Genomic DNA, 17,935 nt, shown 5'->3' on the forward strand with positions numbered 1-17,935 from the left:
ACATATGAGTGAGATCATACAGTGTTTATCTTTCTCCTTCTGGCTTACTTCACTTAACATAATACCCTCCAGGCCCATCCATGTTGTTGCAAATGGGACGATTTTGTCTTTTTTTATGGCTGAATAGTATTCCATTGTATACATATACCACATTTTCTTAATCCAATCGTCATTAAAACATAGGTTTGCTTTATAAGGTGTAGAGTTCTGCGACTGGTAAGAACAACTTATGGAGAAATATCTTAAATGTTTTGTTTTGTACGTAGAATGACTCGGAAATGATAACAAAAACAGAATTCATAGACAAATAACAGAACTAAGGGAATAGAAATGGCAAGACAATAACCATTTCCGAGAAGAAATGAAAAGATTCTGGTTCTAGCTTGTCTGGACTTGCCCTTTGCCAATAGTTAGGCCTTGACTTAGGTGAAATATTCAGATCTGGTTGGAGGGGGTTGTCGCTGAAGAGGCACGTGATGCACTTCTGACAAGGAAGCAGGGCCACAGGCCCTTCAGGAAGAGGCGCACACGGTAGTGAGTGCTGAAATATCTGAGGGAATTGCCCATCTCGCGAGATGGAAAAGTGACAGGCAGCTGGGAGGCCCGGGCCCTGGAGGCCTGGCGGTGGCGTCGCTCTCACGGCACGCCTATCATTCAACTTGTTCTAGAAGGTAGAAACCTCTTGCGTGCACCCTGCTGCCCTAGCAGAATAAAAGCAGAATCACTTAGGGTTTTATGAGGAAATTTAGGCCACAGCTTTGTGGTGACTGGAAACAATAGCAACAGCAATAGAAAGGTAAGAGCAGTAGAAACCGTGTGCACACAGACACAGAGAGGGACAAGTACCAAGTTGGAAGGCTGCATGAAGACCCGTCAAATAGAACACTCAGAGTCATGATCCCTTTGGCTGGGCTCAGAGAAGTGACTGGTCTTCAAGTGTTGGACTGGGTTTACATCTTTGTAACGGCCATTTCCTGTTTGTTTGAAATTTTTATCAAATTAAAAGGTTTGAGACTATTAGGTTGAGAGAGAGGAGCGCAGAGTTCCAAAAGCAGAGATACTGTCCAAAAGAGGAAGTCCTAGGACACCCAGGTGACACCAAGCAGGAAGGTCTGGGAGAAGGAGCAGGCAGGATGGATGGAGGAAAGTCTCATTAATGAAGAGAGCAAGTCTCAGCGTTTCTCACCCTAGAGGAGAGGCTGGGCCGCCTGCCTACTGGCAGCATTGCTTCTTGGAGCAGCCCTTCTGCTGGCAGCAGCCCTGCCCACAGCCACACGAGCCGCAGCCACAGGAGCGGCGGCAGCAGCAGACCACGGGGACACTGCAGCAGCCCCCACAGCAGCCGTAGCAGCAGGGGCAGCAGCTGGTGCAGCAGCCGAGCCGGTAGCTTCTACAGGTGGTGCAGCTGCCACAGCTGCCACCACAGCCACCACCACAGCCTCCACCACAGACACCACAGCCTCCACCACAGACACCACCACAGCCTCCACCACAGACACCACAGCCTCCACCACAGCCACCACAGCCACCACCACAGCCACCACCACAGCCTCCACCACAGCCACCACCACAGACACCACAGCCTCCACCACAGACACCACCACAGCCTCCACCACAGACACCACAGCCTCCACCACAGCCACCACAGCCACCACCACAGCCACCACCACAGCCTCCACCACAGACACCACAGCCACCACCACAGCCACTGCAGCCTCCACCACAGACACCACAGCCACCACCACAACCACTACCACAGCCACCACAGCCACCACCACAGCCACCACCACAGCCACCACCACAGACACCACAGCCTCCACCACAGACACCACCACAGCCTCCACCACAGACACCACAGCCTCCACCACAGCCACCACAGCCACCACCACAGCCTCCACCACAGCCTCCACCACAGCCCCCACAGCTTCCACAGGCACAGCACCCCATGCTGTCAGTAGAGAGGACTCAGGTGGAGTGAGGAAGGAGACTCAGGAGGTGAGGAAGGTCTGATGCCGCCTCCTGCTGGTGGAGGCCCTTAAATACCATCTTGAGGAGGATGGTGATGGAGTGACCCAGGACACATGACAAGTGGCTTCTTCTTTGTTATTATTTATTCCAGTATCCAGAAAAGAATTTAGAGTTCTTTCTCGTTTATATCCTTACTGGAAACATTTAGCTTAACAAAAGAGCTAAATTTTAGAGGGAAATTTTATAAAATTTTAAAAATTCCATTTACATGTTAAGAACAGGCCTCATAGTCTTAAAAAACTCAGAAGATGTGACATACAAGAAAGGAGTATATGATTGCCTCTGGCTCAGTAGAATACGAGGAGAAGAAAAGAAAGAAAAATAGAGATAGAAGGAATAAGTTGACATATACCTTATCCTCTTCCTGGGTTGGCCTGTTCAACTTGAGAGAGTGACCCCCAGATCCCATATGAGGTGGAAGAGACCCAGAATGTCTCCTTGCACTGTGGAGGTACAGAGAGGAGAGCTGATGGTGCTGGCCGTTGAGGTTGCCAAGGGTCCCTGTGGCAAGAGTAAAAGGATCCAGGAATTAAGGATGTCAGGGTAGACAGCCAGGACTAGGATCAAACGGGAGACACAGCCCATCTTCCAGGCTATTGGAAGCACCAGAGAGAGCCAAGTTGGGGCTGTGGCATCAAAGAAAGACCACTGAGTCTTGACTGGGGCCAGAGGACAAGTTCTACCCCTATGTGGGCCACTTAAGTTTACTCCATTCTCATAACCACAGATTATACTTAAATCTCCTTGTTGTCTTATAAATCTACGCCATGGATGGGCAGGTTGACAGTGTTAAGGATCAACAAAATAGAATGACAGAAATTGTGAAAATAACTTGTGTAATTGAAATATGTTATATCATATCCCAACTAGGTTTTCCTTTAAGTCACCATCTCTCTGGTATCTCCCACTACAGTCCTAAAACTTAAAGACTTAATTCATATTACAGGGAAGTCTCCAGAAAAAGTGTTAGATGTTTGATTAGTTTCCAAAGATGGGTAAGACTATCTATGCCCTCAATATATCAAATGCAGAAGAAAAAATACTTCTCTACAGAGGGGTACTATAAGAACACTTGTCTGTCACAGAGAGAGCCTTTTATCTTTTTAGTGATACATAAATGAGTAATGTTTCTTATAATCAATGACATCTTAAGTTGAATGAAATATCGAAATTTTAAATGGTTAATATGTTTAAAGAAATAAAAGAAAGTAATGTAAATATAACAAAGGAACACAAGGCTATCAATAATTCCAAACAAATCTGCAAAGGAACCAAATTTCTAGAAATTCTAGAAGGAAAAAATGAACTAATTGAATTTAAAAACTCAATATAAAGATTAAACAGATTATTAGACACAGTTGAAGAGAAAATCAGTGACAGAAAACACAGCTTAATAAATTACTCAGGGGGCCGGCCTGGTGGCACAAGCTGTTAAGTGCGTGGGCTCCACTGCGGCAGCCCGGGGTTCGCCGGAGCGGATCCCTGGCGCGCATGGATGTACCACTTGTTAAGCCATGCTGTGGCAGCGTTCCACATAAAGTAGAGGAAGATGGGCACGGATGTTAGCCCAGGGCCAGTCTTCCTCAGCAAAAAAGAGGAGGATTGGCATCAGATATAAGCTCAGGGCTGGTCTTCCTCATAAATAAATAAATAAATAAATAAATAAATTACTCAGAATTCAGCACAAAGAGGCATAGAGATTGAAAATATGAAAGATGAGAAGACATAGACGAAAGAAAGATTTATCACCGTGGTTCCCAAGCAGAGCTGTTATTGCGCATCTTAGGGGGGTTTTGGAAATGTATGAAGGCCATTTCATCACAATGACACAGTGTCTGGGAGCCAGGAATGTAAAATGTCCCATAATGCAAGGAAGAATCCCACACAATAAAGAATTTTCCCGTCCAAATTTACAATAGTGCTTCTGTTGAGAAACATTAACTTAACAAATGTCTAATTGAAGTTGAAGAAGATAATACAGAGAATATAGAAGACAAAATATTCAAAACTAATGGTTGGTAATTTTCCATAGTGATATGACACCAATCCTCAAATTCAGGTATCTCAACAAATACCAGTTGGATAAAATCAAAGAAGTTCAAACTACACACATTGTAGTGAAACTGAAGAAAACAAAAGAAAAATAAAATCTAAAAATAGCCAGAAAAAAGGGAAAATTACCTACAATGAAATGCTCATCAAACCAAAGGCAGATGTTGCAACACAATGGAAGTCAGAAGACAATAGAATATAAACGTCAACCTAGAGACTCTCTTTCAAGAGTCTTGGGAAAATGAAAATATTTTCAGACAAAAAAAATAATGGAGTGTTTACCACTAACAGATCCTGTCTAAAGGAACTTCCATGATAGGATGTGCTTCAGGAAGAAGGAAATGATCTCAGAAGGAAGGCTGAGATGCTGAGGAAGGAGCTGAGCAAAGCAAAAGGTAACCACATGGGTAATCTAAACAGTCAACGACCATATAAAACAACAATAATAATTTCTCATCCACGGGGTAAACAAAATAGCCCTAAAACACTGACAACCACAGCATTTAAGTTGGACAATGATCTGAGTTAAAGCATTCTAAAATCTTTGAATTATTTGGGAGAAGAATAAGCACATCGTCTGACTTCAGACTTTGATAGTTAAGAATATTTGTTGTAATTACTCAAATGTCACCTAAAAGAATAGAAACATAATTCTTAACTTCTAAACTAGGAGAGAGATTAAAAAAAAGAGAATGAGAAAAACAATAACAGCAACCACCAATATTATGTCTGAAAGAAGGCAAAAAGAAAGTATTATATAAGAAAAGCAAGAAAATAAAAGTAAAAATGTTAAGTATGAATGCAAATACATCAATATTTATAGTAAATGAAGTGGACGTTCTTTTCAAGTACACATAAAACATTTACAGAGATTGATTTTGTTCAGGACACAAAACGAGTCTTGAAATTTTTCAAAATTTCAGTATCATATAGGCTATATATTATGAGCATAATGCAATTAAATTAGAAATAAATAACCAAAAATAATTGTCAAATCCACATTTTTAGAAATTTGGAAACATTTATAAATAACTCATTGATTAAAAAATAATAAAATTTATAAAATTCAAGGATAATAAAATTGATATGTAAGACAATTTGTGTGATGTAACTATAGCAGTACTCAGAGGAAAATTTATAGATCCAAAATGTGTATACTGGATAAGAAGAAAGGCTAATTATTGTTAAACTACTTATTCAACATAATAAGTTAGAAAAAATTAATAATCCAAGTAAAATAGGAAAGAAATAATAAGGCTAACAACAGAAATTACTGAAATAGAAAACAAACACACAGTGAAAAGAATCATCTAAACCAAAAGAAGATTCTTCAAAAATATTAATAAAATTTATAATCCTCTAGAAATATTGATCACAAAAAAAGAGGAAAAAAGGGCATCGCACCCCCTCCACACATTGCACTATGAGCTTTTAGAGATACATAACTCCAGATGCAGCAGAGATTAAAGGATGAGAATATTCTGAACTAATTTACACCAATAAATTTGAAAATAGATGAAATGGACATAGAGAAATATAACTTACTAAAACCGACCTAAAGAAAGAAAAAGTATGAATGAATGTTCATTAGCTATTAAAGAAATCAAATTAGAAGTCTAAAATCTTCCCACCAAAAAAAAAAAAGAGAAAAAACAGACTCAGACACTTTGACAGGCAAATTCTGCCAACCAACCAAGAAACACCTAATTTGAATCTTTCACAAAGTCTACCAGATAGATAGTAGATAAGAAAGAAAGAACAGTCCTCAACTCTTTCCATGAGTCTGTTATAATTTTGAGAGTAAAATTAGGCAAGAGAAGTATAAGAAAGAAAAATATCTATGTCAATTCCACACATGAACATAAAAATTAGGGAAGATTGTATAATTAGACTGCACCCTGAAAAAGGTATTTCCTATTTTCATTCCTATTTGGCAGACAAAAAAAGCTTTATTTTGAATCTAGCTGTGGATTTTCTTTTTCTTTTTTTCTTCTTTTAATCCCCAAAGGTTTACCTAGAATTAAAAAAAAAAAAAAGTGGTGATATAATTACCTCCTAACGGTATCTTGTGGCTTCCCCCAAATTAACAGAGTTGAATTAAAAAGGAGCAAATCCCTTCAGAGCAGCAAAATGTCCCTGCGAGGAAGAGTGACAGATAGGGTTAAGGTTTGCCCAACTTTCAGAACTCATTCTCAAGGAAAGAAAAAGGAATTGAGCCTTTGTTGAAAGATAATTCTCTTGAAACAAACTTCCAATAATCCAGTAGGATTGCTGCCCTCAATTTACTATATTTCTAAACTTCTTTAAAAGTGGAAAATGAGAAAAATGTCATAATGTTTCAAATACAAATTACTAGTACCTATATCTGCACAGAAAAAATTAATAAAGGCATGGGTAATATCTAAAATATAACTTGATCAGTTAGACACCAAAATTAGGACCCTTGAAAGAATCTGACGGATTATGGACTTTGTTTAAAAGTTTTTTGTGTTTTTTTCACTAGATAACATATTTCAAATAATCCTATACTTATCTAATTACCTAACTGTGTTTTTCCCCAAACTATCGCACCGAAAAGGAAAATGCTAATTTACAGAGTAACAATCATTCAGAGGTAAATTGATCTGATCTATTCCTGGTAGCCTGAAACATTAATTATGTCATAATATCCAGACATTATTCTGAGATTTTTGTGTCTACATTGTCAGTTCTCACATCTGTTAATTACAGATGAGTTCGGGGACATGTGGTCTGTCCCTGACCACGATTGGGAGAAGGTGGCAGATACCAAATATCCCCGAGCACTTGGGATGTATTTGGAGCCAGACACCATCTTCAGAACAACTCTGAGTGGTAAATCTCTCATCTGCATTTTGCATAAGAATGGAAGGAGATTTAGAAGGGAGAAGGGAAGTAACATGTCCCAGGTCCCACAGTTAGTGACAGAGCCAGGAGATGGGTCTCAGCCTGTCCAACTCCAGTGCCCATGGGCTTTCACTCTTCTACGCTACGTATTGTAAACACCTACAAACGTGTGTAAAAGAAATGTGCAAGCCAAAGAGTAGAGTGTCTGCATCGACAAGTAGAATTAGTCAGCTGATTCCACATTGATGTATTTTAGGAAAACAAATTTTGGGATAATCGACATTTAAGTAAAACGGAATAGGTTGGCCATACTGTGTACGGGCTGGAGCCTCCAAGAATGGTGCTCAAACCCTGAGACCACTCACCCACAATGAATTTTAGGTGCTGGGAAACTAAGCTATCTTTCCACCTACACCATGATTCACGGTCCTCTTTTTTCAGCCACATGTCACCCCTGACACTTAAATGAATCTAACTACAGATAAACAGAATAAGCAGTCTGTAAGTGAGTTCTTATTTCTGGACAGAATTCATCTGCAGGTCTATAGACAAGATTTATTTCATGTTGCTTTTAGTCATCTGCAATGTACAGATCTGTAAAATAGCCCACCCAGCAATGAAAGGCTAGAATAGGTAACCAAGAAGAGTATGTTCTAGAGTCCAGACAATATCTAGTTCTCTGCTGATGCACAAATTCTTCCCTACATATCAAAACACCTCATAGTCAAGTGAAAAGTAGAAAAGCAAGATAAAAGTAACAACATTCTGACCCGGCCATTCAGTATCCCTTCACTCCTGGGGAGGCTGAAAAACGTCACCTGGAGAGGATGGTATTCAGGTGGTATCTGCCCTGGGTGGGAGGCTGCACTGAAAGTCTTTTCTAAATCTGTGGTTCTAGGACTTTAAGCCACTGAGCACAGAATTCTAAAGAAATTCTGAATTAGGTTCCTTTGATCATATCAGTCTGGGAAAAATCTTGGTTTAAGCTTTTTTCCCCAGCTACCCATAATTCCAAAAAGAACTAGCTCCAAGAATCAAGTTTTTGTGTGATTTAACAAAAGAAGCTGGCTTCAGCAGGGTGTATGCTTCAGTGTTTAGACTATACCCTGACAGTTTGGCAGTGGAGGGAGGTGGCTCAGAAGGACTCAGAAGCTGGGGAATCACAGATACCAGCAGCAGGAGAAGCAGAAATCAGAACTAGTCCAGAAAGGAATAAAACCGGAAGTGAGAAGAGAAGGTAACTCGTTCAATTTACCAAGCTCCCATCTTTCTCAATGATGGAAGAGGGAATGGGATGGTTTGACACTGTATTTTGGCGGAGCCACAGGGGGAGTTGTTCTGTTTGTGCAGCTTCTTCAAGAGGCACAGACAAGTGGTTAAGACATCAGACTTTCCAGTCAACCTGCCCAGTTTCAAATCCCTGTGCACTGCATGACTTGGGGAAAGTTACTTAACATGTTGTATCTCAATTTTCTCACCTATAAAATGGGGGCAAGAATGGTCTTACGTCATAGGATTGTTGCAAGGATTAAACGCATTAAGACATGCATGTCAAGTACCTAAAAAAGTGCCCAGCACACAGTAAGGGCTCAATAAGTCTTGGCTAATATAACTATTAATAATTATCTCTATTAATAATTATTACTATTAATAATTATTTCTCTAAATGTGAGATGTCTAGGCATGCATGTTTTCTTGAGCTGCCCTAGTTTTGATGCAGAGATCATGCTGTTAGCATTTTTCTAGGATGGTCCCAACTTCAAATATCTCATAATACTGTCTAATTACATAGCAGAGCACGTGTTGGGGTTTTGAAAACTATGGTCATTGCACTAATGGGAGAATTGGAGGTCTTGAGAAGAGACAGTCCGCGTGAGGTTGAAAATACTGAATTGTCCTGGATGAGGTCCCGTCTAAAGTAAGACCTCTTATTAATAATTAATTGAGTGCTTGATATGAACTAGGCATTCCTCTAGGTCTTGCAATTAGCTTATTTTTAATTAGAAGGCTTAGAAAAACCACTCTCCATTTTTTCTGTTTGCAGCAGAGAAATAGAAATGAAACTACTCTCTTCATTTCCCATAGCATCAGCTTCTGCTCCATCCAATCCTGGCCCAGCTTAGAACATATAATGGCTTTATCCAAATTCATGGAGTTTTATTCCTGCTTTAACACTAAAGAGTAAATTATAAATTTACTTTATTTGAATGTATATGAAATTCAACTAAGTGCTTAATTTTCCATTTCAGGTATCCAGTTGAGAGGACCCTATTTCTAACCCCCAATCTGTAACTTTATGCTCAGAGTTTACCCTGGAGACACTGTAGGAAATGGTGGGTTATGAAGAAGGGTGTAAAACGTCGCCAAAATAATGTGGCATTTTTGGCATTGAGAATCAAATCATTTGCAAGAGCTTATCACCAACTTATCTCTTCTAGACCTTCAGAATTGAAAAAATTCTGAAGGTCTAGGAAATTCGGCTATGTCCACTCCACAGACATTATTATTTTGACGTATTGCATTGGGTTTCTCTCCCACAGGCAGAAAGAAAAGAGATGAATCCTGAGGGGTAAGGAGAGGATAAAATTATCCAAAACAAATTCTTAGAGTATTTGGGGGGTTGGGAGGCACATCCCATACTCTGTTCCCTTGTACTACCCACAAAATGAGAACCTTGGGCCACACTGTCATTTCTTTTTGAATCCTTCATGAACTTCATTTCCCTTTCTTATCTTTCAGAACAATTATAAGGACAACGGACCTCATCTAAGAATGTATGTGTGGGTTTCAGGGCCATTATATAAAATCCACAGTGCTGACGGGCAAATGCCTAGCATTGTAAGCTACACCCACATAGAGAGAGAAGAATGCTGGCCTGGAGCCAGCTGCAAAGGTCTTGAAGGAGATGGTTCAAGAACAGGTTGAAAGTGATGCAACAGGAAAAATGAAGTAGCACATTAATAATTGCAATAAAGGGAGACAGACATCTGAATCCTAACCCTAAGAGATCAAGTCACTTTTGAGACCCCGGACAGGGAGACTTTATCAAAGAAAATGATAGGGGGGGAAATGCAACCACTTTGGAGATAGAAATTAAGGCAAAATATCACAGAGAAAAGGGCAAGTGTGTGGACTCTAGAAAATTCAACCCAATTAGATGTGCCAGGAAGAAAATTGTGATTTTGGAAAAGCCCTATGGCATGAGATTAAAATATGAAGCTAGTGAAATAGAAGGAATGTGACTGGTCTTCTGGTCACTAACAAAATTAGGTGCTGAGAAAATCCAAATACTTAGCTTCTCCAAGAAGTTGTTCATATAATATAAGTGATTTATTTTTAATACAAGGAAAAATAAATTCTCTCCCAAAGCAAAGGTGGAGGTTTCATGAACCTGTGGTAATGGAAGTCTGACTTGGTCCTTCCTGTCTGCTGAGGGTTGCAGCATGTCACAGAGTGCTTCATTGCTCAATCAAGACTTGTGGCAGGTGTTATCCGATCTGCCCTGTCTCAGTATATTGGCCAGTTGTTTTACTCACAAAACATGTTTATTTGGGAATAGCCAAAGAATTGCAATTCAGGGTGTGCATGCTATGGAGGATCATAGGCAAATCCAACAAACAAGGGAGAGGAAAGTTATTTTACAGAGAAAAAGGAGGAAATTGGGAGGGGTTGCTTTGAACAAAAGTCCATTGGAGAAAAGCAAGAGTTCAAGGTGGTGATGGCTTCTCATTGGCTGAGTTGCTGGGGTAGTTGATTTCTACTTGGGATGCAATGCACATTTCTTCCTGTAACTGACAACTTCTTTCTGTTGAGGTCTATAATTGACTATCTTTCCTGTAATTGACCTGGTACTGCATAGGAGCTCCCCCTTCTGGCTTCCTGGCTCCGTTTTAAATGAGGTTTGCCTTTATTAATTTTCACAGTCCTATAGACAGGAACTTTGAGATTGTGGCTGATTGTGGCTGGCCTTGTGTCCTGGCTGGGCAGAGTACAGAATTCCATGTTCAACTTGTTAATTCCATTCTTTGTTGGCTAACACCCTCCCCTTGTGTAAAGCCTCCTCTTCTCTCACTTTCAAGACCACAAAGGTAAGCCCAGACAAACAGTACTTATCTGCTGGAAGCAGCAGCTGATGAAAGACATATTTCTAGTTTTTGCTTTAGACATTGGTTTCACCAAATTGCTTGACTGATGCTGAATTGGGAGTCATGGTGCTCGGAGAATGTTCATTTTTCATAACTTATCAGTGTGCACTCTGATAAACCATCGTTTACTCTTTTTATATATTCTTAAATGTTTTATCAAAGAAAAGAAATCAAAGGAGATAGAAGGCCTTACAGGGAAAGGCAATGGTCCCCTGTCCTGCTGCGTTCCTCCTTAGCCCCAGATCTCTCTTAAGAGAACCACTGTTAACACTCTTAACAGTTTCTGCTCCTGGGTTTCACTTAGGAAATATTGCCCCATGTCTAGATGATGCACTCAGACCCTCTTTTCTTGATCTATCAATTTTCAACACTAGCCATTGATTTCTGGCTTTTATAGTTAAAGATTTAGTTAACTTAAATCGCAGGTCCCTAATAGAGGCATATCACTGTTTTGAGTTCGCCTATTCATCATCTCTTGTTGAATAATTCACTACCTCCTTTATTTCTCATACCACTCACTTATACACTATCTTTTTGCCTTCCCACCTTCTAAAATGAGGATATTAGATTCCTGGTTGTTCTTCCCTCCATCGTTTCCTTTTACAGCTCTCAACTTCCGTTGTCTTTCCTTTTGTTTTCATAATATCTGGGTTGATAACATTCTATTCCTTTCTATGACTATTGACAGGCCTTCCACGATTTGACCATAGAGCAATTCTAGAAGTTAAAAATCAATAAATCATGTTTGCATAATTATTGATTATAAATACTATTTATCGACCCATCCAGGTATACTAGGATTGTATATTCTCTTGTACCATTTCTTGTGTTCATCTCACTCATTCTTAAAACTCTTCTTTGTTTCTCAGCAAAAAGATTAGTTCTACTGCCAACACACCTGGGCTTTCTTGGCATCTGTATATTGTCTTGGACTTATTGTATGTGGCTAGAATTCTATGCAGAGGCCTTCGTAAATGGGGTTTAGTGTACTGACATTTTGTGTGTGTTACCAACTGCTGTAGCAAAGATACACAGGATTGGTGTCTTATTTGGCCAGCCCAGAAAATAAAGGTGCAATGTAAAGAACTGTGTTTATGAGACTTCACCAGTTAGTTCTATTCATGTCACAACACTTAGGGGAAAAGAAGGGATCTTATCCCTTGTTGGATTCCCAGTATGGAAAAGCATTCATTCCAGAGGAGAGAAAAATTTTTATATCAGAACAAAGAGGGCAATAGCAAAATAGTAATATGTATGGAATTCTTATTTCTACTCCTCATTGGGTCTGTTACGAAGAAGATCCTTTACACGAGTCAAATAATAATTAAAATGTCATTGATTTTTATAATTTTCCCCAGGTTGGAGAGGGCCTGCAACATTTATTCAAAATTATGCAATAGTAAAGGCAAAGCATCTTTGAAGCAATCTCCAAAACTCTGCTAATGGCCCCAGCAGCAGTCTGGAACAGGAGCTCCTGGAGGAAGAGGAAAGAAAGGGTCTTACTCTTTGTTGCATTCCCAGTCCTCACAGATAGAGCCGGCTCTCAAAGCAGATGTTCCTCCCCTTCCATCTGAACCTTTACAAATGGGAATTAAGCTCCCTGTCACTAAGAGCCTAACAACTCCAACTGCCCCCAGTAGATGTCACTAGCAGTAAATGGTACAGGATCACTCTGGCCTAAGGAACAGCATTTGGGGCTTAAACTATTTAGAGAAGTGCTTCTGTAAATGTCCATTGAACTGATTTCAAGAATGTGTGCTCCATTTACTATCAGTTGGGGTAACACTTGACCATCTAATGGTACTTATCATTTTAGATAGCAACCTTAAGTCGTATACCACACAGGTTCAACCTTTGAGAATAGCCAGCAAGGACAGAGGAAGTAAACGAGACGGTGGAACAACTTGAAAGGAATGAGAGACAGGAACTGAGACTATCATGGCCCAACCCAGCAGGTAGAGGAAAAAGAGTTCAGGCTTTGCATCCTTACAGAACTGGATTCTAAACTCAACGACCCTAGACAAGTCATGTTATCACTCTCTGAATTTCTGCGTTCTCATATGCCAAGTGGAGACAATATCTACTTTGCAAACTTTTTAAGGGATTAGAAACAAGGCATGGAAAGCACGTAGTATAAATATCTGCCCAAGTGGGAAGTAAGTAAAAAATGGCAGCTACTGGCAGTATTATTTTTATATGATTGTTAATATTATGCGTTAAGAAGAACTAATTTGGTTCTGATGGAGAATAGCACACTTGGAGTACAAGTGTGTACAAGTACATTCTGAGCACTCAGAATCTCAGGAAATGTGGACAGACAGGTACAACCAGACTGAATTAGGTCACTGGAAGTCATATTTATAGGTGGTTATTCAAATTAAAGAGGTATTAGTAGAAGATGGGTTGTATTTTACTACCCAGGTATTTACAAGGGGTACAGAGGTGGTAAAAGTCTTCTGTGGGCTGAAAAATTTCAGATATTTATGTGCATCTCTCTTAACTTGTGCCTTTTTGCAGCACTAAACTGGGCGGCATGCAGACCTGACATTCAGGCAATCCGTTTTTTGGAAAGCAATCTGGGTAGGGAAGCCAGAGTGTTCCCCAGCTTGGGGGTGGGGCACATCCAAATCAGGAGAATCACTGAGCAACAGCTGAAAATTGCACATGGGAGATTCTAGTACCTCCTCCTGGAAGGGTATCCCAGAATCTCCATGTAAGGGGAAGAAAGCCCTAAGCAGTTGCAATAAGCCTCACTCCTACCTTTGTGAACGGCCACTGTGGTGTATACCTCAGGAAGTTGCTTGTGGGAGAGCTGGGCCAATAGAAGGGATGAAATGCAGTGTCCCTTGGTCTGCTGCATCAAACTGTGACCATTCCATCACTAACACCAGCGCTTGTTAAATGTGCAGAATCTTGGGCTTCAAACCTGACCTGTATAATCAGAAGCTGTAGAGATGAGACCAGGACATTTGTATTTTTACCAAGTTCCCCAGGTGAATCTGATGCTAAAAGCTATTCATTACAGTCTTGGTAAATGGCCTGTGTGAGAGAGGAGCGAAGGATGAGGCAAGCACATAAATGAATCAACTGGAATAAAGGTGGAGTTGGAGGAGTGCCCACAGCTGAGCATTTGAGAGGCAGGATCCCAGGCTCAGAAGCCTCTGCAGCAGCTCTCAGAGCTGAGGTTGAAGGTCAAAGCCAATAAGGGTGCCTCTTACCAAGGAGTCCTCTGATGATTGCTGAGAATCTCAACCCTTCTCTACAACCCCAGACTCTGGCTTCTCGGCCCATCCTTCTAAGAACAAAGGTCTCTAGCTCAGTTCTGAGCAGATGGCCTTCTTGTCATTTCCCCCTAGCAAAAGCACCTGCTTTAGGCACAGTGAAAATGGGCAAGAGTCTGGAGAAATGCAGCCTAAGGGAGCCCCTGAGCACTCCACAGGTCAGAGATGAGCCCTTCATCCCTCCCCAGACCACCACTCATTGTTTTCATCTGCCAAGACCAGGGTTTGGACCACCGGACACCTACACACTTCCTGCTCATGAAGGCAAGTCGACAGTTGTCATTTATAAAATGGGAAGAAGAAAAAGAGAGAAGGAGGAAAAAAAGGAACTAAAACTATGTTGTGTAGTAACTATATGCCAGATACTGTCAGGTTCTTTTTTTTTGTGAAGAAGATTAGCCGTGGGCTAACATCTGTTGCCAATCCTCCTCTTTTTGCTGAGAAAGATTGGCCCTGGGCTAACATCCATGCCCATTTTCCTCTACTTTATATGGGACGCCGCCACAGCGTGGCTTGACAAGTGGTGCGTCAGTCTGCACCTGGGATCCGAACCTGTGAACCCCGGGCTGCCGAAGCGGAGCATGTGCACTTAACCACTGTGCCACCAGACCAGCCCCAGTGTCAGGTTCTTTATATGCACAGATCTCATTTAATCTTCACAGCATTCCTATGAAGCCTGTATTGTGATCCCTATTTTATAAAATGAGGCAATTGGGGCTCAGTAGATTTTCCATTCATTTAAAAAATATTTATTAAGCCCATACTCTGCCAGACTCTTTTCTAGACACTTTGGGGACATGATGTCATGGAGCTTACAGTCTAATGCAGAACTCAGCTATTAATCCAATAGGCACAATAATGAATGTAAAACCACCAACTAAGAAATGGGCTCTGTATAAACCCCAGATTTGGGGTTTTTCCACACAAGTGTGATCAAAACATGGACAGGCTATGGAGTTTAGGGCATTGGTATGATTATTGTAGAGAAAAATAAGGGAAAGAAAGGAAAAGGCTGAAAGATTGGAAGGAGAATAGAGGTATCCTGATGGAGCAGAAGAAGGTCCAGTGGAAGTAGCTGACCAAGCAAGAGGAGACAGTTGTAGACAGAGCCAGATGACTGAATTCCTTATTAGAGGGAGAATGGGGGTGGCCACGAGAATGGGTAGCTGAGGTAGAATGGAAAAAGGGGTCTTTGGAAATAAGAAGATTGAAGAACTGGAAAGACAAGATGCCTTTCATGTGGGTATTGAAGAACTGCAAGATAGTAACAGGACCTGGGATGACGAATTGATGCCAAAGAGTTTGATGACTGAGGACATGAGATCAGGAGGTGAGTAGATATCAGCAACCAGGAGAAAGTGGTCAAGTTAAATGACTTTCAAAGAAGTGAACATTTTAATTTTCTCCCAAGAGGTTGGGAATAATTGTGTGAAAGCAGCAATAAGGAGCAAGGTCAATATCAATGACCACATGCACACGCCCAAAATCACAGCTAGAAGATGGTGAAGCTGGTATTTGAAGTCGAGAACCTGAAAAATATTAGTGGTGTGATTGCCCTTCTTATTAATTGCGGGAAATAACTTCCATCTCCCTTCTCTCTCAAGATCTTCTTCCTCCACTTCTATATTCTTACCTGATCCTGGTGTCTTTTTTTATTCATCCCCTCCTCTCTCCAAGGAGGCTGTGGTCCTCCCCCATCCCCATCAAGTGGGAGATTACATTTCTTCTAGTAGGATTTTTTTCTGATTTTCTCAAGCCAAATTCAGAGGGCAGGAGTGCTAGAGCAGGCAAAAAGATGACAAAAAGCAGAGGAATTTCAGCATGTGCAGGACAGTAGAAATAGTCATAGGTCCATGAAAGAAATGGAGAAGAAAAGATGAGAAGTTCAGCTCAAAGTTCAACCTTGGAGTTGTGCAAACCATCCATGGTCAGACTAGACAGAACTATAAAGGAAGAAAGAAGAGAGTAGGTTCCCAGGAGCACAGAAAATAGATGATCCTCCAGTAAGGCTCACTGATGACTCAGCAGACAGTCATTTCATCAGTTACTTACACAAGAAAGACCTAGAAAACCCCAGAAGCATCCCACATAGAACAGCAAGTCCCTACTTCCAGTGAGGTACAAGAAGATAGAAAGCAGTCACCTCAACTTAACCACTGGCAAATTTTTTTCATTGTCATCCTTGCTCTTTATTGATATAATTCGGTTTCTGATTGTCATTGCCACCCACTCTATTTAAGTAAGACCTTTGTTGATATAAATTGGACCAGTATTTACATTATCTCAAGGAAGAGGACAATTCATCTAATAGGTCTACCATTCCCAACATTCCCAATTGTCTTAACTATTCCAGCATCAACTCTAAGTCTAAAAATCTCATCTAAATATCATTAACTTAAAGTTCCAAATTTCATCATCCAAATCATCTAAATCAGTCTGAGTGAGACTCAGGATATGATTCATTCTGGGGTAAAATTTCTCTCTATCTGTGAGCCTAAGAAACTAGAGAACAAATTATCTGCTTACAAAATACAATACCCAGACATGGGGTAGACATTCCCATTCTAAAGTGAAGAAATTGGAAGGAAAAAGTGGGCAATGAGTTCCAAGCAAGTCTTAAAAACTAGCAGGGCAGGTTCCGCTAGATTTCAAGGCCTCAGAATAATCCTGTCTTCTGGGCCTGATGGGATGGCAGCCCCGCCCTCTCGGCCCCAGGAAGTCCCATCAGCTCAAGCTTCTGCATCCATGGCTCTGCCCTCAGTGCCAGTCTTCCTTCATTTCATGCTGTCTCTGTCACTTTTAGTCCAGGCTGGTAGTGTTTGTGCTGGTATAAAATTCTCAAAAACCTTATCAGTCTCCCATGCAATTCACAGAGGTCTAAACCATCAGACAAGAGGGTCCTCCATGGAACTTTCCTGGATAACCCCGTACCTACTCCTGGCTTCTGCTGAGATGGTTGATTGGATCCACTAGCCACACATTAATCTTTAGCAAACGATTGTCCAGCCACACTCTTGGCCTTGCTTCTAAAGCACACAATCTGGATAGTCTGAGAATCTTTCAAATCATCAAGTGCTGGTTACTTTTGATTTTGCAGTTCCTGCCTCAATTTATCTCTTTCCTCTCACATTTTACTATAAGCAGCAAGGAGAAGCCAGGCTGTACCTTCCAAGCTGTTGGGAAATCTCCAAGTAAAATGTCCAAGTTCATCGTTTACCGGTTCTTCTTTCCTCCCAATAATAGAATATAATTCAACCATGTTCTCTGCCATTTTATAACAAAAATCACCTTTCCTCCAGTACCCAATAACATGTCCCTCCTTTCCATCTGAGACCTCACCAGAAGGACCTTTACCATTCATATTTCTAGCATCATTCTGTTCATGATGATATATGTATTCTCTAAGACAATAGAAGCTTTCTCTATAGCTCTTCTCTCTTCTTTCTGAGCCTTCACCAGAATTTCTTTTAATGTCCATATTTCTACCAACAATCTCTTCAAGGCAGTCTAAGTTTTTTCTATGAAGTACTTCAAAACTCTTCCAGCCTCTACTCATTCATTATC

Source organism: Ceratotherium simum, chromosome 37 (genome assembly GCF_057802395.1).
Source record: "Ceratotherium simum simum isolate JZ-2026a chromosome 37, ASM5780239v1, whole genome shotgun sequence".
Taxonomy (NCBI): domain Eukaryota; kingdom Metazoa; phylum Chordata; class Mammalia; order Perissodactyla; family Rhinocerotidae; genus Ceratotherium; species Ceratotherium simum.